The sequence below is a fragment of the Schistocerca cancellata genome, chromosome 10 (assembly GCF_023864275.1).
Source record: "Schistocerca cancellata isolate TAMUIC-IGC-003103 chromosome 10, iqSchCanc2.1, whole genome shotgun sequence".
Taxonomy (NCBI): Eukaryota; Metazoa; Arthropoda; class Insecta; order Orthoptera; family Acrididae; genus Schistocerca; species Schistocerca cancellata.
In genome coordinates, this window is record NC_064635.1 from 109,087,852 (window position 1) to 109,111,613 (window position 23,762).

General features: G+C 44.2%; 1 protein-coding gene across 2 annotated transcripts in view; it reads right to left on the minus strand.

Annotated features, from left to right (window-relative positions):
• The window catches only part of LOC126106385 (connectin), a 749,467-nt gene that overhangs the window by 210,835 nt on the left and 514,870 nt on the right, over positions 1 to 23,762 (minus strand). Inside the window, exon 4 of one of the 2 annotated variants that reach the window (XM_049912650.1) lies at positions 6,287 to 6,393. The gene's annotated coding sequence lies outside the window, so the exon portion shown is untranslated. The remainder of the gene's footprint in view (positions 1 to 6,286; positions 6,394 to 23,762) is intronic. The other variant, XM_049912651.1, reaches the window with a different exon arrangement.

Sequence of the window (23,762 nt, forward strand, 5' to 3'; positions counted from 1 at the left end):
CCCTGGAGGGATGGCAACATTCTTTTCAAGAAACGCTATAGAGATAATTTAGAGAAGCGGGTTTGAAGCTGATTGCAGAACCGTTGTACCGCCTCAAAGTACATTTCCCGTAACGGCCACAAAGATAAGATTAGAGGGAATAGCCGGCCGGTGTGACCGAGTGGTTCTAGGCGTTTCAGTCTGGAACCACGCGACCGCTACGGTCGCAGGTTCGAATTCTGCCTCGGGCATGGATGTGTGTGATGTCCTTAGGTTAGTTAGGTCTAAGTAGTTCTAAGTTCTAGGGGACTGATGACCTCAGATGTTAAGTCCGATAGTGCTCAGAACAATTTGAACCATTAGGGGGAATAAGGCTAACATGGAGGCATATAGAAAAATGTTTCTCCCTCACTCTACTTGTGAGTAGGACAAGAAAGGAAATTACTAGGGGTAGAACTGGATACCCTCCGCCACGTACATACGGTGGCTCGCTGCGTATGTATGTATACGTAGATGAAGATCGTGTACTTTCCCAATAACTGTCGTAAGTACATGGAATTACGGATACATGCTTCTCTCTACTCTGTCTTTTGCATTTCTGAATGCGACCATTGTATTCCCTTTCGTATCAATAATTTTTACAAATTTTCAAAATTTTATTACTGCCTCAAAAGAGCAATACATAATTTCCCAAATTAAGGTAGTATTTGGTTTCTCATAGCTAAACTGTGGGCAAATCGCTAGAAGTTCCGAGAATATTTTTCTTGATAAACATGTGTGTGTATGGACTAGTCGGAAGTGTAAATTATCGCAAAATAACCTCAATCCGTTTTTATTAGGGGTCGTGCAATTTCTATGTATTTGAAATTGGTTATTGTTATGACATTCGAGAGTAGTACTTTAGAACATAGAGAAACTTGTAGCAGTTAGAGATATAACAATTTTTTAAATAAATTACACAATAATGTTGTCAATATCCAAGAAGCGATTTCTTATGTCTTTGTTTAGCCCCCCCCTCCCCCCCGCTCCTTCCCTGTTCCAAGTTCAATATCCCCTCCTGTGGTTTTCTCTCTAAACTCAGTGATTACATAAGCTGTCGCAATGCGCAATGTCCTTTCTTGGCCGCTGGTAAGCTGCTTTCAGGCAGTACTACTGTTGAGTACCCTTACCACGAATTCCGAATTAAGCATCGCATGACAGCAGCACTAGATGCAGAGAGGGTTATATGTGATTTACATCATACAGCTTGTCCGTTGCTGTATGTGTAACCGCCGTGGCGCTAGTTAGTCATTTGTCGAGGTACCTCGCCGACGCGCGCATTGTGTGCTTCACGGGTGTCCCACTATTTTCAAGAATGTAGCGATCTAACGTGAGTTTCGCGTTATTTCTTCATGTTTATTCTACTTTGCTCGTGTCATTTTCCCGTATCGGTGCAGCTTAGGCTTGGTTATTAACAGATCTGGCATGGTTAACTTAACCCTAGATTACTCAACCCTCGTAATATTTACGATTGCAGTTGGTATTGTAACAACAACGACGCTGTACTGTTGTACATATAAGTAGTTTTTTTCCATCTGATTTTTCGATAAACTTGTGTAATTGCTGTTATGATTTCAATTTTTGTTTAACGCCATTCCGTTAAGAAAACTATAAATAAGTTTCAATGTGAATGTTAATGTTGATGTCAAATGTCAAGTAATATTGTAATAGAATTGAAATGTAACAAATGTTGAGACTGTTGTAAGATGTTTAAAATTGTAACTGTGCGTCTGGTCCATACGTAGGCAACGTGTTAGGATATGTAGAATGCAAAACCTCGGGTGAATACCCTGTCTGTAAGGGAGCGGTAAAAGGTGGATGGCAGGCGAGCGCGGGAAAATGCGCGCGGGCACTGCACGGCACAACGGGCTCAGTAGTTGTCGGAGTTTGGCATTGGTTTGAGCAACACCTTCCCGAAATGAAAATTAAAATTTGTGTTAATAATAATTATTTGCAGAACTAGCTATGTTAGAATGGTGTTTAAATAAATGTTTTGTTAATGAACCAGTAAATAAATAACGAAGGTCTAACGAAGTTGAAAGATAACTTTAGTATTGATATAGTAATGAAGTTTATTATTTCGAGACAGATTTAAAGGCATTTAAATGAGCAGTAAATAAAATGAAAAGAGTAGTAACTCATATACTGGATATCTTGAACGCATAATAAACTTAGTAATCAGTTTTTTAAACACAACGATCATAACAGTTTCAGGGTCCCCCCTCATTCATTTGAATTCTGAAGTGTTCTAAATTGGTTTGACCAGCAAAAGTTAAAGTCAATATAAAAGCCAAAATTTATCAGTGTTTTATCTTTATCAAATCTGACATTTTGTATGTGGCAGGAAAGTGCAATTTCTAGGGTAACCTATGCCCGATTTTAATCAGATTAATAGACAGTATAAAGTTTTGTAGTATACATTATAGTGTAGTGTTATGTATTCATCCATATCAGTACAGAACGTGAAACTATCAGTTCAATAGATTTTCTGGTTCTAAAATTCGACTATATTATGCAGTGCTACAACTTGTTGTTTTGCATGAATATATACCAACGTATAGGGAAGAAAGTCAGTTAATGCCTAATTAGGCTGGCGACCGTATTATTATCTAATTGGTAACATCTTCTGGGTTGCTTTTGATCCAACCTGACGTGTAACTGCATTTCGAACTTACCTGACGGATCATTGTTATTGCAGAGTGGATGTAAGTCTGATTTGCCACCATTCAGGTACACGCGGTATATAACTATACGAAAATCCTTTCTCATAAGGTGAATCCCGCTCACTTACCACAGCACAGGCTTTAACGAGTACTGTGTCAGGGTTTACAGTATCTCTTCGTGGTTCTGGTGAATCTGAGCAAGTCAGCGAAACGCACTCTTGAGTGCCTTTATGGAAAGCATAACGGGTGGCTATAATTAATGTGCACTTACACAAGGAGTTCCAGTGTGGGCTTCATTATCCTACGGCTGCGAAACTTAGTAGATATGCTAATGTGTTAATGTGGAGCCGATTTACGTTGGGAAAAAATTTAGTTCCAATTATGGCCACCAGGTGCAAATCTGACGCTATGCAGCATCTCATCGACGCCTCCGGTGCTTAAACTGAACAAACTGTGAAAGCAGATGTTAATAAAAAAAAATTAAGATATTGCTTCCCCACTTGTTTGACCTTTTCTGCGCACGTCCCCTGCCTTATCCATTACATGTGCGAACATTTTCAAAAGTCTTGCATTTACAGTGCCGTAACGCACTTGGTGGCCAAACCCAAACATGAAACAAAATTTTTTTCCGGAATAAATCTGTTGTTCATTAATGCATTAGGAAATCTGTAAATTTCTCTGAAATACGATAATTACAATCACACTGACCTCCACGGGTATCTATACTTCAATTTTAACCATCCGGTAGTTGTTAACAAAGGCTGCGTTATCTTCGTCAGACTCGAGCAGTTTGCTGGCACTGGTAATCTTGTAAATATTACGAGTGTTTTATAATGGTGTGTCTGTTTTCTAATAGATGGAATACTTCTTATGTTGCTTAGAATTTATCTGTGTGGCATGGTGCGTGACATATTAAGCACAAGAGTGTTAGTTGATGTGACAATAGCACTCTTCAACGTTACTTTCATCTTTTCCTACTGAAATTCGCACACTATGGGTGGTGCTGAGTTCCATTTTGCCACAAACGTACTGGATGATTTGCTGCAAGAAACTAATAAAAACACAATGGCGAAGTCAGTGAAGAGGAAGATTTTCTTCGAGAAGCTAGTATTGTGTACAGATGACAGTGATGAAGATCCAGACGTTGAAGCAGTAAATAAGGAATGAGGTGAAAAGTCACTGGTTGATCACGAAAGAAACCAAAAGACTCTCTTCTCATTTTGTCTGTAAAATTCTCTCGGAGTCATAATAATTAAAACAATGTGTAAAACAGCATACGTTATGGCTTCTTTTTGACATAACATTTTGAGCATTAAAATTGTGATAATACGATATAAAACAAGGCAGTTTGTACTTATTTGACATGGAGCTCTAATATTTTAATTAACTAGTGCTGAACCTATAAATTATGACCTACCTTGAATAAAATCTAATTTTTTCTTGCGCAGTAGGTGAAATCATAAAAACGTAGTCTTTGGCAAACACTGATATAAACACGAGCTTCACTGTTCATTTGGGTAATAAAATACTAGTCAATATCAGTTGTACTCATTATCTGGATAAATGAATGTCAGATAAAGCACCTGTTTTAAAGTGTCAGATTATGAAAGTTCTACAATTCCTTGTCACTCAATAACGTAAGGTACATCATGTTCATGTACAGTTTTCAGAAAATACACGACTTAATTGCCTTCCACTGTTAGCACCGGTATTAAGTGCACACAGTATAGGAATCTGCTACATTTACCTAGGAGAAACAAAACAAAAACAAAATTCAAAGGAGCATTTCGTATCAGAGGATAAAGTTGTATAATAAATTGCCAAAGAAAGTCAAAAGTTACTGAAACACAATGTAAATGGTTGGGATTCCACCGTAAGTTGAATTAAGAAATATTTTTCAGATTTTGTGTCCGTTCTCAAACTACCCGTCTTCGTAAGGAATTGAAATACAGTCAGTTATGCATGTCTGGAACATCCAGAGTAGACGATCTAAAAGGTAATGCAGACAGTTTAACATACAATAGATAAATTACTGCGGACGGTACGAAGTTAGAAATCTCTTTTTCTTTTCTCTCTCTAACTCTTCGCGCTGTCCACTGAAACTTACCTACTGTGTGTTCATTGCCAGTTAGATTGTCTACTGTGGCTGGTCCAAACATGCATATCTGTATGTATTTCATTTATTTACGAAGAGAATGGACACAAATGTCCGAAAGTAATCACACCTAATAAATACAACACAATTCTAAATGAAATTTAAGACTCAATTCCAACTATTTATTTCATTAAAGAAAACTGGTGGTCCCACCTAAATCTTGGGCACCCTAGAGATCCATAAAACACAGTTGTTGAAGAAACGACCTAAGACGTTCTTCACGATTAATCCATGTTAGAAAGTTAAAGATTATTTAGAGGACTCAGTGTAGTGGATTGTAATGAAAGGGAATAACTATAGCACCAAGTCATATTTCAGTAAATGATTATGGTTTACTGCTTTCACAAGGATCATGTGTCAACATGTTGTATATTGTACGATAGTAATGGCTGTTGACTTAGTTTTTCCGGGAAACAGTAACACATAGTTGAAAATGGTGCCTTGTACGTGGAGCCCGATTTTGTAATAATTCACGTAAAAGACCTGAAACAGCAGCAGCAGCACGGTTCCGGACTGAAGCGCCTAGATCTGCTCTGCCACAGCGGCCGGCATCCACTACCTTTGGGGTCTCACTTTGTAATCTAAGTCCCTCTATGCAGCTGCATTCAATTTGACTACAATCAATTGCTCTCGTTTTGCATTTACAGATGTTCATCGTGTAACCCTCTTCTCAAAACTCTCTATCTCCCTCAATTGATCCTTCATGGTATTAGTCCGAGAGATGAATGATTGGTATTGACAGATCATGTGGTTAGCTGGCAGTGTTGCCGGATGTGGTGTACTGCACTCCGATCACTAAGATTGACGTACCCTAGCGGAATAATAACAGTATAAAAAATGCGACAACATGGATGTGCTTTCTGTAATCCTAATTTTATTTACAGTGACTACTTCTAAGAGATATTGCAAGTACGAAAAATTACGAAGAGCTACTAAGTATCAACAACAGAACAAAAAAAAAACACCGTCTGAACAGGTCTTGAAGATCCAGCAGAACCGACCGGCCGCCGTGTCAACCTCAGACGACAGGCGTCACTGGATGCGGGTATGGAGGTTCATGCGGTCAGCACACCGCTCTTCCGGCCGTTGTCAGTTTTCGTGACCGGCGCCGCTACTTCTTAGTCAGGCAGCTCCTCAACTGGCCTCACGAGGGCTGGGTGCGCCCCTCTTGCCAACAGCACTCGGCAGACCCAGACGGTGACCCACAACGGTGCTAGCCAAGCCCGACAGCGCTTAACTGCGGTGGTATGACGGCAACGCCGTTGCCACTAAGTATCTACTACGCTGAAATATCTAAAAGTTATTTGTTGTACTTTCCAACAGTAATACAAACTATTTTCATAATATTATCGAAGATCCCCAGTTTTGCTTTTCTTTGTTAAATATCTACATTATTGTCTTTGACCAGCGAAAGAATAATTTATACCTGGGATTAACGGTTATAACTTACTCACAATGTGATGATCTGTTGACAGTGTAGTGTTGGCAGAAGAGCCAACACTGTGTTGCAAGAGGAGGCCGAAATGCACGCGTCAACTCACGCAGGTGGCGCTAGGTCTGGAACAGGATACGTAATGAATGCTATAAAGAAAAGTACGTAGCTGCTGGAATACTTAACTTTAATCCATCATTTGTATACAGCATTCTTGATGATACAAGTGAGACTCTCTCTAGAAATGGTTAATGGCGCCTTGCTAGGTCGTAGCCATGGACTTAGCTGAAGGCCATTCTAACTATCTCTCGGCAAATGAGAGAAAGGCTTCATCAGTGTAGTCGCTAGCAAAGTCGTCCGTACAACTGGGGCGAGTGCTCGTACATCTCTCAAGACCTGCCGTATGGTGGCGCTCGGTCTGCGATTACTAACAGTGGCGACACGCGGGTCCGACATGTACTAATGGACCGCGGCCGATTTAAAGCTACCACCTAGCAAGTGTGGTGTCTGGCGGTGACACCACAGACAGCATGCTCTTCTCTTAAATCACAGAGTGTATGGCAGTTACGGTAATCAAAAAACACCCACACTGCTATCAGTATCTGATTTCAAATTGCTTTCTTTCGCATGCTCGAGCTATCAGTGACATTTACCCAAGTTCCATCTATTTACATACAGATCGATGAACAGCTTCTTTCTAAAAACCATCCAAAGCTCTGTTGTTTTTTCTTCGGCATCATTCTTCCAGGTTTCACATCACAATCGAAATTGCATCGTCCTTTTCATATTGTTAGAAATAGTGTTCTTGCTTACTTGCAAAGCTGTGGCAGAAGTGAATAACTCTGGGTTAAACACATCCCACGGTGTTCTCCACAACGAAACTGTTGACCGTCGTGCCAAGAGAGTATACAGAAAGACAGTTGTGCCCAACGTCGATTCCTGATATAGATCTCATATCGACGATACCACCCTTGGAATTGTGAATGGCGTGTCTCTCAGCTCGCTAATGTCGGCCACCTGGTGGCCATACAACAGAATGTCTCTTCTCGACCATGGTTTGCCTCGGTGCAGCTTCGTAGATGGCACGTGGCTCCTATAATTCGCTTGGGGCTGGGACACAGGTGTTACTCCATAAACCTATATATGTCAAAGATTATCACGTCTGTACACTGCGATAACAACTGAAAGGCAGTAGCGGATCATAAGCCATCATATTGGCATGTTCAAAGTACACGACTGCAAAATCAGTTTTGTTTAAGAAAGTGGTTGCGACAGATTACTCCCTCCCAGCCACTGTTCCTGTTTTATTCCACTATATTGATAAATGTAACTTGCTCACCAACCTACTGACATCCAAATTGAATTTATGAATTGCCGAGGTCCCGATTTTCACGTGGCATCAGCCTGGTACATAATAGGGTGCATAATTTTATGTTTTAATTTGTGTACAGCAATCTGTTTTTACATTACCATTATTGCTCTCCTGTGCATTTTATGTCACTGTTGTACTGGCACAATTGTACATAACGCTGGTTGTATTGTTTTTGTCACTATTGGTTATACGATGTTGTTTGAAATTTTGTTCTTCTGCTATTGTAGTTATTGTATGACACACGATGTCACTCTTACGTGTAACACACGCGGCGTTTTATTTTTGCAGCACGGCCGCATCGCTTACGTGTCCCGCTAAAGCGCCGTCCATTATTGGTCAGATTACTGCAGTCGCTAGGCAACGAAATGACGCTGTACAGCCGTCAGTACTGAAGTCTCGTCTCCCAGACAATACAACGTCAATGGAAAACCTTCAGGTTTTTATTACTTCTCATTCAACTTTAAATCTCTTTCCAAACGTCTCTTCGGTTTCTTTTACTGCCGTCTCGATGGAAAGTTTGAATAACATGTTGGGTACAAGCCAGTCTAACAACCTTCTCAATTACTGTCACGCTTTCATACATCGACACTGAAGTAACTACAAAAATACCACCATGATTAACACCATACCGCTACTACTAATAATAGAGATAATATTTGCCGCAGTAAGTAAAAATACTATCGGGAGAGTGTCTACGAAACATGACTAAAGAAATAGCACGTATAAAATTATTCGGATCACTTCTAGTGTCGGATACTACCCGTCGGCTTTGACCAATGACGTAATGTGTGATGTCATTTTGTTTGTGCCGCAGATTGCTGTCGATGAACGTTAAATGATTTCTCTGGATGTCCTCGTTACGCGCGTATATTAAAAATTGGATGTGCCCGCATCTCGTGGTCGTGCGGTAGCGTTCTCGCTTCCCACGCCCGGGTTCCCGGGTTCGATTCCCGGCGGGGTCAGGGATTTTCTCTGCCTCGTGATGGCTGGGTGTTGTGTGCTGTCCTTAGGTTAGTTAGGTTTAAGTAGTTCTAAGTTCTAGGGGACTGATGACTATAGATGTTAAGTCCCATAGTGCTCAGAGCCATTTGAACCATTTGAGCCAAAAATTGGATGTGGATTGTTTTGTTTTCATCTCGTAATTTGTTTTCGGCATCTTTTGTTAATGAAATTAGTCGTGATTTATAAGTAGTCGTGATTTATGACGTCTTCATTTCTCACGCTATTCGTTACGGATGAGTCAGTTGTTTTTATTGCGAAAATTCCGCTTCAGAATATGTGACCGTAAATCAACTACAAAATTTTTGCTATCAATAGGCGTCACTGGTGAATTTTGCAAGTGCAGTGTTCAAAAATGGTTAAAATGGCTCTAAGCACTATGGGTCGTAACATCTGAAGTCATTAGTCCCCTAGAACTTAGAACTACTTAAACCTAACTAACCTAAGGACACCACACACATCCATGCCCGAGGCAGGATTCGAACCTGCGACCGTAGCGGTCGCGTGGTTCCAGATGATATTTGTGGTAAGGTCCTATGGAACCAAACTGCTAAGGTCATCGGTACCTACGAGTATATTTACACACTACTTGATCTAACTTAAACTAACTTACGCCAAGATTAACACACACCAATGCGTGAGGGAGGACTTGAACCTCCGACGGTGGAAGGTGGAAGCCGCGCGGCTACTAATTGTTGACTGCGTGTTTAAACCCTTGAACGTTCTCGAAAGCATACGACAAACTTAAGACCTCTAGAGGGCAGTTTTTCAATTAGATACTAATTATCAGCGGGCCCTGTACCTGGCCTGAACGTTCGCGAAGTGTAGCGAACAAGCCGACTAGTGCGACGTCACAAGTTCGTTGCACGGGGCCAATGAGATATAAGGGTCCAGCAAAGAACCTGTGACGTCACAGTAGTCGGCTTGTTCGCCACACTTCGCGAACGTTCGGCCCACACGCAGGGCCCACGTGAAGTCAATATTTATTTAGGAATCTGCGCTCTAAAAGTGTTATGTTTGTCGTTTCCTATTAAGAACGTGCATGCATTTAAATACACATTCAACAGTTATTGAACTCGTCCGCAATGCACACATCAGCAAAAGTTTGGTATCACCGCGTTTCCTAGAACTCCTGAGGACAGACGTTGACTGTGGATATTGCGTCACAGACACAGTCCCTTTGACTGTTGAGAGATGTTACTAAACCCGCCAAAAGATGTAAACAATCGTGCATGAGCAGCGCCTATTAGTCGGAGGGGGTCTAACAGCCGATCAGTTCCAGTCATTCCACCAGGAAGGAGGTACACGGCTCGTGTTGTCTGTAGTTTAAGCATGCCTAGACGGTCAATACCGCGATTCGATCGCGTCCGCATTGTTACTTTGTGCCAGAAAGAGCTCTCAACAAGGGAAGTTTGCAGGCGTCTCCGAGTGAACCAAAGCGATGTTGTTCGGACATGGAGGAGATACAGAGAGACAGGAACTGTCTCGCTCAGGCTGCCCAAGGGCTACTACTGCAGTGGATGACCGCTACCTACGGATTATGGCTCGGAGGAACCCTGACAGTAACGACACCATGCTGAAAAAGCATTCCGTGCAGCCACAGGACGTCGCGTTAGGACTGAAACTGTGCACAATAGGCTGCATGATGTGCAACTTCATTCCCGACTTCCATGGCGAGGTCCATCTTTGCAACCACGACGCCTTGCAGCGCGGTACAGATGGGCGCAACAACATGCCGAATGGTCCGCTCTGGATTGGCATCACATTCTCTTCGCCGATGAGTGTCCCATATACCTTCAACAAGATAATCATCGGAGACATGTCTGGAGGCAATCCGGTCAGTATGAACGCCTTAGACACACTGTCCAGCGAGTGCAGCAAGGTGCAGGTTCCCTGTTGTTTTGGGGTGGCATTATGTGGGGCTGACGTACGTCGTTGGTGGTCATGGAAGGCGCCGTAACGGCTGCACGATAGGTGAATGCCATCCTACGACCGACAGTACAACCATAGCCGCAGCATATTGTCGAGGCATTCGTCTTCATGGACGACAATTCGCGCCCCCATCATGTACATCTTGTGAATGACTTCCTTCAGGATAATGACATCGCTCGACTGGAGTGGCCAGCATGTTCTCCAGACATGAACCCTATCGAACATGCCTGGGATAGATTGAAAAGGGCTGTTTATGGACGACGTGACCCACCAATCACTCTGAGGAATCATCGCCGAATCACCGTAGGGGAGTGGGACAATCTGGACCAACAATGCCTTGATGAACTTGTAAATAGTATGCCACGATGAACACAGGCAAGAATCAATGCAATAAGACGTGCTACTGGGTATTAGGGAACCGTTGTGTACAGCAATCTGGACCTCCACCTCTGAAGGTCTCACTGTATGGTGTAGGACATGCAATGTGTGGTTTTCATGAGCAGTAAAAATGGTGGAAATGATGTTTATGTTAAGCCCTATTCCAATTTTCTGTACACGTTCCGAAAATCTGCAAACCGAGGTGATGCATAAGTTTCATTGATGTGTGTATGTAACTCATATAGCTGTACAGCATTGTGTAGTGTTCCTCTACCAGCAATTCGCTGTTCAAGCCACCTTCTAGTCCACAGTTTTCTTCGCGATTTTCTTCTTCGAAAATCGCTAATAGAATTAACACAGCTTCTTTTACACGTGTCCGTTTTAGTCTGAGAATCAAATAAACTCGGCTCGACATCAGCCGCTAGAGAGCGCAGAGAACACTAATCGTGTTAAACAGCTGGTCCTAGAGTTGAAAAACTACTGTAGTCTATCGTAAGTAAGCGTAGGCTGCGGTACATTTCCTAGTGGCCCTGGTCAGGTAAGCTGGTAACAGCGTTACCTGTACGTTAGATGTGTTGCATAACTATCAGGCGTTATCTCATTGCCACTCTTTGTTTACAATGCGATCAGTTACTAGATTCCCGTAGGAACCACACGTGTTGAACTGTTTAGAAACTGCGTGACGATATATGAAGGGCAGTGTAACTTATGGGACATTTAGTTCTGTGGGACCAAATTGAGGAGCAAATCTCCAAGGCTGTGGAACATGTCAGTACTTGAAATAAACAAGAAACGACATATATATAGGGTGTTAAAAAAAGGTAAGGCCAAACTTTCAGGAAACATTCCTCACACACAAATAAAGAAAAGATGTTATGTGGACATGTGTCCGGAAACGCTTAATTTCCATGTCAGAGCTCATCATTTTAGTTTCGTCAGTATGTACTGTATTTCCTCGATTCACCGCCAGTTGGCCCAATTGAAGGAAGGTAATGTTGACTTCGGTGCTTGTGTTGACATGCGACTCATTGCTCTACAGTACTACCATCACGCACCTCAGTACGTAGCATCAACATGTTAGTGTTCATCACGAACGTGGTTTTGCAGTCAGTGCAATGTTTACAAATGCGGAGTTGGCAGATGCCCATTTGATGTATGGATTAGCACGGGGCAATAGCCGTGGCGCGGTACGTTTGTATCGAGACAGATTTACAGAACGAAGGTGTCCCGACAGGAAGAGATTCGAAGCAATTGATCGGCGTCTTAGGGAGCACGGAACATTCCAGCCTATGACTCGCGACTGGGGAAGACTTAGAACAACGAGGACATCTGCAATGGACGAGGCAATTGTTCGTGCAGTTGACGATAACCCTAACGTCAGCGTCACAGAAGTTGCTGCTGTACAAGGTAACGTTGACCACCTCACTGTATGGAGAGTGCTACGGGAGAACCAGTTGTTTCTGTACCATGTACAATGTGTGCAGGCACTATCAGCAGCTGATTGGCCTCCACGGGTACACTTCTGCGAATGGTTCCTCCAACAATGTGTCAATCCTCACTTCAGTGCAAATTTCTCTTTACGGATGAGGCTTCATTCCAATGTGATAAATTGTAAATTTTCACAATCAACATGTGTGGGCTGACGGGAATCCGCACGCAATTGTGCAATCACGTCATCAACACAGATTTTCTGTGAACGTTTGGGCAGGCATTGTTGATGATGTCTTGATTGGACCCCATGTTCTTCCACCTACGCTCAATGGAGCACGTTATCATGACTTCATACGGGATACTATACCTGTGCTGCTAGAACATGTGCCTTTACAAGTGCGACACAACATGTGGTTCATGCACGATGGAGCTCCTGCACATTTCAGAAGAAGTGTTTGTACGCTTCTCAACAACAGATTCGGTGACCTATGGATTGGTAGAGGCGGACCAATTCCATGGCCTCCACGCTCTCCTGACCTCAACCCTCTTGACTTTCATTTATGGGGGCATTTGAAAGCTCTTGTCCACCCAACCCCGGAACCAAATTTAGAGACTCTGCGTGCTCGTTTTTGTAACACCCTGTATATATATATATATATATATATATATATATATATATATATATATATATATATATATATATATATATATATATATACACTTCTGGAAATTGAAAAAAGAACACAGTGACACCTGTGTGTCAGACCCACCATACTTGCTCCGGACACTGCGAGAGGACTGTACAAGCAATGATCACACGCACGGCACAGCAGACACACCAGGAACCGCAGTGTTGGCCGTCGAATGGCGCTAGCTGCGCAGCATTTGTGCACCGCCGCCGTCAGTGTCAGCCAGTTTGCCGTGGCATACGGAGCTCCATCGCAGTCTTTAACACTCGTAGCATGCCGCGACAGCGTGGACGTGAACCGTATGTGCAGTTTACGGACTTTGAGCGAGGGCGTATAGTGGGCATGCGGGAGGCCGGGTGGACGTACCGCCGCATTGCTCAACACGTGGGGCGTGAGGTCTCCACAGTACATCGATGTTGTCGCCAGTGGTCGGCGGAAGGTGCACGTGCCCGTCGACCTGGGACCGGACCGCAGCGACGCACGGATGCACGCCAAGACCGTAGGATCCTACGCAGTGCCGTAGGGGACCGCACCGCCACTTCCCAGCAAATTAGGGACACTGTTGCTCCTGGGGTATCGGCGAGGACCATTCGCAACCGTCTCCATGAAGCTGGGCTACGGTCCCGCACACCGTTAGGCCGTCTTCCGCTCACGCCCCAACATCGTGCAGCCCGCCTCCAGTGGTGTCGCGACAGGCGTGAATGGAGGGACGAATGGAGACGTGTCGTCTTCAGCGATGAGAGTCGCTTCTGCCTTGGTGCCAATGATGGTCGTATGCGTGTTTGGCGCCGTGCAGGTGAGCGCCACAATCAGGACTGCATACGACCGAGGCACACAGGGCCAACACCCGGCATCATGGTGTGGGGAGCGATCTCCTACACTGGCCGTACACCACTGGTGATCGTCGAGGGGACACTGAATAGTGCACGGTACATCCAAACCGTCATTGAACCCATCGTTCTACCATTCCTAGACCGGCAAGGGAACTTGCTGTTCCAACAGGACAATGCACGTCCGCATGTATCCCGTGCCACCCAACGTGCTCTAGAAGGTGTAAGTCAACTACCCTGGCCAGCAAGATCTCCGGATCTGTCCCCCATTGAGCATGTTTGGGACTGGATGAAGCGTCGTCTCACGCGGTCTGCACGTCCAGCACGAACGCTGGTCCAACTGAGGCGCCAGGTGGAAATGGCATGGCAAGCCGTTCCACAGGACTACATCCAGCATCTCTACGATCGTCTCCATGGGAGAATAGCAGCCTGCATTGCTGCGAAAGGTGGATATACACTGTACTAGTGCCGACATTGTGCATGCTCTGTTGCCTGTGCCTATGTGCCTGTGGTTCTGTCAGTGTGATCATGTGATGTATCTGACCCCAGGAATGTGTCAATAAAGTTTCCCCTTCCTGGGACAATGAATTCACGGTGTTCTTATTTCAATTTCCAGGAGTGTATATATGGTGTTACAAAAAGATAAAGTCAAAATACCCATACTAGAGAACAGGAGGCGACAAGAGATTCAGGAATATACAACACTTATTGCCCAAACTGTCCGTTTCTACATAGTGATCCTCCTGCCTCTTACTTAAAACTAAACTGCATTTATAGCAAAATTGAAACTGTCAATGTTTAATTCAGGTTTTATTCGAAAATTGTTGATTTGTAACATGGAACATAGGGAAACTTTGACTTGACTGACTTACTTCCTGTGGTTCCCTCTAGTACATAAGGCCGTGACGAAATTTCTCCACCTGGTACGATTTCTAGCAAGTCTCTTCACTTCACTCCAGGTTTTCCCACCCTCTGCAGCTTCTCTCTCGATCGTCCTTTTCCAGGTTTGTTTGGGACGTCCACGTCTTCTAACTCCTTGAGGGTTCCAATCCAACGCCACCCTTTCAACAGATCCATCAAGATTCCTCAATGTATGCTCAATCCAGTTCAACTTTCTTTCCTTCATTTGTATATTGATTGGCTGTTGATTTATCTCCCTCCGAAGATCTTCATTTGTCATTATATCTGGCCATCTCACATTTAATATACGCTGGAGACAGCAGTTCATAAAAACTTGGAGCTGGTTTTTGATGTGGCTAGTCACCTTCCAAGTTTCACAATCATACAACAGACCAGCCTTCATATTGCTATTGAAAAGCTGGAGTTTGGTATTCTTTGAGATGTTCCTACTTCTCTAAACAGGGTGCAGTTGTACAAACGCACCATTTGTTTTGCGGATGCGACTACGGACGTCCTCCTCAACGTCTCCTGTTGTCGTGACTACATTTCCGAGATAGAGGGAAGATTAGACTGTTCTACGTCCTCTCTATTAATGGCCAGCGTAGTCGTGATGGTCGAATTTATCCGCAGTTCCTTGATTTTGCGAATATTTCTCTTGAGGCCTGCAACGCCTGCGTCTCTCTGTAACCTGGCCAGTTTCTCTTCGATGTTTCGATATCGTTGTGGCATTAATCACATGTAGTCTGCGAAATCTAGATCTTCGATGGTATCCCGCATCCCGCATTGCGCACCTCTTTTGCGTCCCCCCATCACTCTCTCATCACATGGTCCAACACCAAAAGAAATAGTGATGGCAAAAGAGTACATCCTTGTCGTACTGCCGAATTAACTTGGAAAGGCTCTGTTAGTTCTCCATTATGTAGTACTTGGCATTCAGTCTTCATATATTTCCTTGATGATATTAACTATTTTCATAGGAATGTCACATTTTGTAAGAGTATCCTACATGACTCTTCGACTGACAGAGTCTAAAGCCTTTTTAAAGTCAATGAAGGTAAGGTAGAGGGTGTGTTACCACTGCGCACTTTGTCCCACAATAATTCTGAGTGCATTGATAAGGTCCAGAGAGTTTCGATGTTTTCTAAAACTCGCCTGCTCTCTCCTCAGTTGTACTTCCATAGAATCCTTAATACGGTTTAAAATGATTATCGATATTTTTCACGATAAATCCTCGTTTCCAATCTGTTGGCGGTTTCTTCTGTTTCCATATCTTCTCTAAGAGGATGTACAATAAGTCTACAGTTGTCTCCAAGTCTGTTTCCAGCATGTCAGATGTTGGTCCTGGTCCATTATTGATCTGCTTCAGCGCTATCCGAATTTCTGCTTTCGAGAGTGTATTTACACCAATGTTTGGAGTAAGATCATTGTATTCGACTTGTTCTTGTTCTTCTACCTCACCGCCGAGGTCTCTATTTAGAACTTCGTTAAGATGTTCCTTCGACCTACGTGATTGTTCTCTCCTTTCTTATTCCTTACTGGTCGGTTCCCCTGGAAGCCTTTCTTTGAGAGCATCTTAGTGATATCATATAGTTCTTTCACATACCCACTCCGCGCTGCCTGTTCTGCTCTATCAGCCTGTTCATCTATCCATCTTCTGTGGTCTCTTCTCACACTCCTATTCACTTTCTTATCTGGTGCTCTATAATCAGCTTGTACCTGTGCTTTTTGTTGCCTGGTCGTGCTCTGGCTTACTCTCCCCATGGCCTCCTTTCTATGGCTGATTTTCCTCCGGGTATCTACGGACTTCCAATCATTCCGCAGGCGATTTTTAAAGCCAAGTAGTCTCTCACTTGAAACTTCCTGGCACATTAAAACAGTGTGCCGGACCGAGACTCGAACACGGGACCTTTGCCTTTCGCGGGCAAGTGCTCTCACTTACTTGCACAAAAGTATTCGTAACTTCTGTCCACCTTTCCTCCATGTCCTCATCCTCAGTCATCTCCGGTTGCAGGGCCTGGAATCTATTCCGGAGTTCCAGCTGGAACCCCTCAGCTGTCTGTGGATCTTTCAGTTTACCTACGTCGAATCTTCTATTGCTTGGCTAGAAATTCTTTCTGGAAACCACAATCTTCATTGGCAGTAACAAGGTGGGTGGTCGCTACTTGCGTCTGCTCTTCTTCTATTCCACACATCTTCCAGGCCCCTCCTGAACGTCCTGGATACTGCGATGTGGACAATTTGATTTTCCGTAGTATGATCTGGGGATACGCATCTCATGACATCTCCACTGAGAAAGCAAGGTCCCTCCTATTACAAGGTCATGGCTTGCGCAGAAGTCACTAAATCTTTCCCCATTATCATTCATTTCACCCAAGCCATGTACCACCCCCCCCCCCCTCCCCATTATCTGTTCCAACCCGGCATTGTTATCTACCACCCTGGCATTTATGTCTCCCATAACAAGGAGGCTCACTTTCCTTAAAGGGAAACTGTAGTATAAATTATATGGTACGGAAACTTCCTGGCAGATTAAAACTGTGTGCCCGACCGAGACTCGAACTCGGGACCTTTGCCTTTTGCGGGCAAGTGCTCTACCATCTGCCAGGAAGTTTCATATCGGCGCACACTCCGCTGCAGAGTGAAAATCTCATTCTGGAAACATTCCCCAGGCTGTAACTAAGCCATGTCTCCGCTATATCCTTTCTTTCAGGAGTGCTGGTTCTGCAAGGTTCGCAGGAGAGCTTCTGTAAAATTTGAAAGGTAGGAGACGAGATACTGGCAGAAGCAAAGCAGTGAGTACCGGGCGTGAGTCGTGCTTCGGTAGCTCAGATGGTAGATCACTTGCCCGCGAAAGGCAAAGGTCCTGAGTTCGAGTCTCGGTCGGGCACAAAGTTTTAATCTGCCAGGAAGTTTCATATCAGCGCACACTCCGCTGCAGAGTGAAAATCTAATTCTGGATATATAGTACAGATTTATCACACAGCGCTTGAAAGTGCTTTTTCCTACAAAATGCGTAATAAAATCGAAAAAAGCAAAACAACGTCTCAGACATCGCATGAATACTGCCGACCGCTGTGGCCGAGTGGTTCTAGGCGCCTCAGTCCGGAAACGCGCTGCTGCTACGGCCGCAGGTTCGAATCCTGCCTCGGGCATGGATGTGTGTGATGTCCTTAGGTTAGTTATGTTTACATAGTTCTAAGTCTAGGGGACTGATGATCTCAGATGTTAAGTCGCATAGTGCTCAGAGCCATTTTGAGCTTGAATAGTTCGCCGAGATTATATAGAATATGTGGCTGTTATTCACAAACAACGCTTATTGCCTTTGATTATGATGAACATTCTACTGAATACAAAATAACAGCAATAATTGTACAGATTTTTTGTGATTGTGCATGTAAACTGTACGTATATAAAAGTAATTACTTTGGTTACATAAAAATGTCGAATTTCGCAAGGACGCAAAATACGCACCGCTCTAACAACGAACAATGTGCGGATCTAGTGATGCCCAAAAGAAAGAAAAAACAAAAAGATGTCGTCAGCTCCCAGTTTTTCTCTCATTCATTTATTTATACTTCTTTCCCGACCAATCCTCCTAATACTCCCTATAGTACTATTATTTACTCCGCCATTTACGGACTGTACCAAAACTACTGAGCAGTAGTTTCCTAGAGCGCAACTCTAGCTCGCTCAGTGTGAAGACGGCACTCTGCGTCGTGACATCGGATGTCCTGTCCGTGCCCACGACAACGTTAGCTGCCGCGTCCCGTGTGAGGACGGCTTAACGGACAACCTGCAGAATATTTTCTTGTCGCGGGACAGAGATCGCATTGACGGGCGTATATTTTAAATTCATCTCATCCGCTAGGGACGATATCCTGTATTTAGCAAACAGAACACAGCATGTTGTTGTCAATAGAGAGACGTCTACAGACGTTAAAGTAACCTCTGGCGTGCCACAGGGGAGTGTTATGGGACCATTGCTTTTCACAATATATATAAATGACCTAGTCGATAGTGTGGGAAGTTCCATGCGGCTTTTCGCGGATGATGCTGTAGTATACAGAGAAGTTGCAGCATTAGAAAATTGTAGCGAAATGCAGGAAGATCTGCAGCGGATAGGCACTTGGTGCAGGGAGTGGCAACTGATCCTTAACGTAGACAAATGTAATGTATTGGGAATACATAGAAAGAAGGATCCTTTATTGTATGATTATATGATAGCGGAACAAACACTGGTAGCAGTTACTTCTGTAAAATATCTGGGAGTATGCGTGCGGAACGATTTGAAGTGGAATGATCATATAAAATTAATTGTTGGTAAGGCGGGTACCAGGCTGAGATTCATTGGGAGAGTCCTTAGAAAATGTAGTCCATCAACAAAGGAGGTGGCTTACAAAACACTCGTTCGACCTATACTTGAGTATTGCTCATCAGTGTGGGATCCGTACCAGATCGGGTTGACTGAGGAGATAGAGAAGATCCAAAGAAGAGCGGCGCGTTTCGTCACAGGGTTATTTGGTAACCGTGATAGCGTTACGGAGATGTTTAACAAACTCAAGTGGCAGACTCTGCAAGAGAGGCGCTCTGCATCGCGGTGTAGCTTGCTCGCCAGGTTTCGAGAGGGTGCGTTTCTGGATGAGGTATCGAATATATTGCTCCCCCCCACTTATACCTTCCGAGGAGATCACGAATGTAAAATTAGAGAGATTAGAGCACGCACGGAGGCTTTCAGACAGTCGTTATTCCCGCGAACCATATGCGACTGGAACAGGAAAGGGAGGTAATGACAGTGGCACGTAAAGTGCCCTCCGCCACACACTGTTGGGTGGCTTGCGGAGTATAAATGTAGATGTAGATGTAGATGTAGAATTTGGGAAGGAAAGTATCGAAGATCCAGACGTGAGTGCCTCTTTAAGCAGCCTACCCAGCACCCACTGTCCAGCGTGCTGGGTGGGCGAGGGGTGAGGGGGGAGGGGAGAGAGGGAGGGAAAGGAGGAGGGGGGAGGGAGGGAGTGGAAGAGCTCGTTACGGCGTATTAGCCGCGACTGCGCTGCGACTGCCCCTCTCGCTACAGCAGCCCGCTCCTCGTTAACTCCTCCGCGCCTTCTCTGGACCGCCCGCCTGCCGCAGTGGCCTACTCTACCGTAGTGCGGGAACACTGAGGCGATTCACAATACCCGCGCTGCATATGTGAGGCGACGAGAAGGCGAGGCAGAGCAATGCAGTGATAATGAGCGCGCTGTAAAGGCGCACTAGCGAACGCGGAAAGCGCTGAGTAGGTCGGAATAGGATCCACCTGTTAAGCGTGTTACACTCGCGCAGCGAACTGTTAAAATCGCTACACGTCCAGTAAATTACGAGCACGGGAGCGGTGTTCCATAATTCACTGCACAGGCTGCGGGTGCGCAGTGTGTTGTTCCAGATAATTGCGTAGTGCCATACGAACGTGTAAAGGAAAGCAGGAAAGTATATTTTCGACAGTGAACGCGGCACAACCCGCTGAATACGGACCAAATCTATTTCTCACCGCTTGCTTTCCAAGTTAATAACGGCAGCCAACATGTTAAAAATCTATTTGTATACGTTTTTCGGAGATATCCTGCCACAGAACGTCATATAAAAAGACTTAACACACAGTACTATGGCATGTCTTAACATTGCTGCTCAAGTGAGTTTCATGGGTGTCTGGGATTTTACTGGCGTGACAGCTCAAATACACTGCCAAGAAAAAATTAAAAAAATAAATAAAATAAAACAGTACACCATTTTAGAGGTTTCCTATTCGTCCAAGACCTATTGTTACAGCAGTACAGGTATAGTAAATGAAATGATTACATTTATACTTCAGTAGGACAAGCATTTAATAACTTTTTCATAATGTGGGGTCACAGTCATAATACATTTCTTTAAAGTCTTACCGCCATTAGACTGTTTTATACTTGCAGTGTTACATTTACACGATCATGATTTCAATTTTAAAGTGGCATTATCAAGTGTTTTAATGTTATACAGTGCCTAAGATTGACCCTTACAAAATGTGTAAAATGCCAGCCGGGGTTGTTGAGCGGTTTTAGGCGCTACACTCTGGCACCACGCGACCGCTACGGTCGCAGATACGGATCCTGTCTAGGACATGCATGTGTGTGATGTGTTTAGGTTATTTAGCTTTTAGTAGTTCTGAGTTTTAGGGGACTGATGACCTCAGAAGTTAAGTCCCATAGTGCTTAGAGCCATTTCAACCAATGTGTCTAATCGTGTATTTTAAATACGACAGTATGCCATCTTAGACACAGTATAACATTAAAATACTTGATAATGACACTTTAAAGCCGAAATCATGATCGTGCAAATGTAACACTGAAAATAAAAAAGTCTAATGGCGGTGCTGACTTTAAAGAAGTAGGACAAGCGTTTGTGAAGCATCAGGTATCGACCCATGCTGTCATACCCATATTGTTACGCGGTGCAGCTTAGACGGGCGGCAATGTAAGGGTTGTCTGCAGTATCCAGTCGATCGTACCGATAGCGAATACTGTCGAGGGATACCTTATTTTCTAGGCGCTTCAGTCCGGAACCGCGCTGCTGTTACGGTCGCAGGTTCAAATCCTGCTTCGGGCATGGATGTGTGTGATGTCCTTAGGTTAGTTAGGTCTAAGTAGTTCTAAGTATAGAGGCTAATGACCTGAGATGTTAAGTCCCATAGTGCTCAGAGCCATTTGAACCATTTTTTATATCTTATTTCGCACCTGCTCTACGTGTTTACGTAGTTCTGTCAGAGATGTTAGTTGACGAATCTCATTCGTCACATCTCGTCCCATTCATATCGCGTGAAGACGAGTCTGGAGATCGTGCTGGCCAGGTAAGTTTCTGCATGTCTTGTAGAGCACGTTGAGTTTCAGGGGCAGTGTGTGAGCGACCAATGCTGTTGGAATGGCAAAAGAATGAGAACATTCTGCATGTACCGAGGGATGGTTAACGTCTGCTCCAGAAACATCAAAGGTGAACGAGAGCTGTAGCTTATCGTATCAGAGCATATGGTCTGAGGTGCGGCCATCGTGTCCTGGATGAATGCAGTCTACGAGACAGCACTCACCAGGCCTGCATCATACGCGCAAACGACCATCACTTGCGTGCAGGCAGAATCTGCTTTCATCGTTGAAGACCACGGCGCACCATTAAATCTTAAAAGTGATCCTCTTACGGCAGCAGTAGAACCGTGCACGTCCAAGAGGTGTGCGTGCCCGTAGTCCCAGTGCTAATTGGTAATAAAACATTATGAAATAATTACTATTTTGTCATTTGTTTTCCGACTTCCCAAATGTCTGACTATCACATAGTACGACTTTCTCTCAGGACTGGCTACAGGCATCGAGTCGAAATTCCGCAACAGCGTGTTGACACGTCTGGTCCTCTTATCTGTGCCGTTGTAGCTGTAAGGCAAAGCCACAGGTAGCCTTACAACACCACCAACGCTGTGGGAATCTGTTCTGCATGGAAATCTAAAAACTAGTCTAAAGGTGTGGGAATGTCCAACTGACTACTGATACCACCATCGTTGCACACCTGACGCTGCACGTCCAACTTGTGTCGCAGTTCTCCGAAAGTACCGCCCCACCACTTGGATGGGCAGAATTTGATACATTTCAAACTCTCTCAGTTGGCTGTAGCAAGTACAATTGCATCTCCGTGGCCTGGCTACTTCACACGTCTGGACAACACGAGCCTTCTGGCTGTGAGCGTTCCTTACTGAAGAGTAGACACAGATGGCGCTCTGGTACCTATGCCGTTACCCAACCTGTTTGCGGACGACACTGAAACCATTAACAGTACATCTGCTATCCCCCAGGTGGTATACGCCGTTATGGGAACGAAATCGACGTCGTCTTTCCAAATCCTTTAATAAACTTTTTTTCGGCGATTTATATTGAAGTCTGGCGTCTCCGCCGTTCTTTAGGCTTTCTATGGATGTAATAGACAACGCGCAACTAAACATCGTCGCAAGCTTTTGATGTAAGTTCGAGGAATAAGGAGATAAACTATAAGGTTATATAGCTACATCTATCAATTCTGTTCTTATGTCTGTGTGCTTTGTGTTTCTCAGTAGGCCGAAAGAGCCTAACATACGCCACGAGTGGAGAGAGTGAGGCAAAATAGTGTAGAACGTGCCGATCAGCCGGTGCCAATACATCCCAGTCGGCAATGCTCTGCCGTCGCTGCTACTGGTGTTGAGACTCGGAGTGAAGCAATCGACCACGGTTCACAAATCTTGGATAACAGGAAGATTCGAGGAAAAAATTTTGTCCAGTCAAGGTTACTGGACTTACAAGATGATCACCAGAGACACTTCTGAATCAGGTGGAAGAATATATAGCAAACACGAAACATATGCACATTATTCCCTATGATTACTTCAGATTCTGAATACGTTACTTTAAGTTCTCAATTAAAGCATTTCCAGTGGGTGATATTACCTGATGTTCCAACCCAGAAACGAGTAGAAGAAATTATAGGCATTGTATCTGGAAAACATTGTCCAGGTGCGAATGAGACTCGCCCACGAGGATTTTGTACAATTTTTAGTTATGTTCACTGAATAGCCGAAGAGACAGGTACAGCTGCCTAATATCGTGTAGGGCCCCCGCGTGCACGCAGAAGTGACACGATACGACGTGGCATTGACTTGACTAACATCTGAAGGAGTGATGGAGGGAACTGCCACTTGTAGGGGCGTCCATAAATCCGTAAGAGTACGAAGGGGTGGAGACCTCTTCTGAACAGCATGTTGCAGTGAACGCATACTCCCAATAACGTTTATGTCTGGAGCGTTTTGTGGCCGGCGGAAGTGTTTAAACTCAGCAGAATGTTCCTGAACCCACTCTGTAGCAATTCTGGACGTTCGGAGTACGCATTGACCTGCTGGAATTGCCCAAGTCCGTCGGAAAGCACAATGGACATGAATG